At 45.1% G+C, this 1,021-nt stretch overlaps 1 non-coding gene across 1 annotated transcript; it reads left to right on the plus strand.

The window, feature by feature from the left end:
* Window positions 1-487: 487 nt before the first annotated feature.
* Window positions 488-1,021, plus strand: TGME49_460410 (the record flags this gene model as incomplete). Its single annotated transcript, XR_001974385.1, has 1 exon — window positions 488-1,021. It is a non-coding gene; the product is annotated as a 28S ribosomal RNA (ribosomal RNA).

The raw sequence follows: 1,021 nt of genomic DNA on the forward strand, positions 1-1,021 counted from the left end.
TCAATGGATGTCTTGGCTCGCGCAACGATGAAGGACGCAGCGAACTGCGAAACGCAATGTGAATTGCAGAATTCAGTGAACCATCAGATTTCTGAACGCAAATGGCACCTTGGGGATATTCTCCTTGGTACGTCTGTTTCAGTGTCTTTGAAATCACAATTTTCTGCTTTTTTAGGGTCGTTGCTTCAGTTTGGCTGAAGCCCCCTAGGAGCAGTATGATTGGGTGTCATGAGTGTTGAATACTCAATGTCACCCTGAATAATGAACACAGCGGAGAAACTACTCGTGCCTCTTCTTTTAGAGGCTCAAGTGTATTGTTGAGTTGTATCGATGACATCATTGAGATACGGTGGCTTCTTCATTGAAGACAAAGTTTCATTGATGCTGTCGATCGACTTCAATACCGCAATGGAATTTCGGTTCCATTGTTGCTCTGCGAGGTTTCGTCGTTGTTGTTTTGTCTCGGGCGTTTGTCCGATTTATTTATCAGACCTGAAATCAGGCGAGGTTACCCGCTGAACTTAAGCATATTATTAAGCGGAGGAGAAGAAAATAACTATGATTCCCTTAGTAACGGCGAGTGAACCGGGATCAGCTCAAAGTGGAAATCAACTGCTCTTTCCGAGCTGTTGACTTGTAGCCTCGAGAGGCGTTACCAGTGGAAGCGCAGGGTTAAGTTTCTTGGGAAAGAACATCATAGAGGGTGAGAATCCCGTCCTTCCCCTGCGTTTTTTGTTCCACGTACGGTACGCTTTTATAGAGTCGCGTTCATCGGGATTTGAGCGCAAAATGTGTGGTAGGTTTCACATAAAGCTAAGTACTGGCGCGAGACCGATAGCAAACAAGTACCGTGAGGGAAAGATGAAAAGTTCTTTGGAAAGAGAGTTAAAAGTGCCTGAAATTGCTGAAAAGGAAGCGATTGGGACCTTTTTGATTCCAAGAAGTGCCGCCGGTTTGCCATCTATCCCTTTGCCTTCTCTCTCTCACCAGGTTTAGGCTTTTGGTTTCTTGATGTATTTCC

Source organism: Toxoplasma gondii (genome assembly GCF_000006565.2).
Source record: "Toxoplasma gondii ME49 unplaced genomic scaffold asmbl.1060, whole genome shotgun sequence".
Lineage (NCBI taxonomy): Eukaryota > Apicomplexa > Conoidasida > Eucoccidiorida > Sarcocystidae > Toxoplasma > Toxoplasma gondii.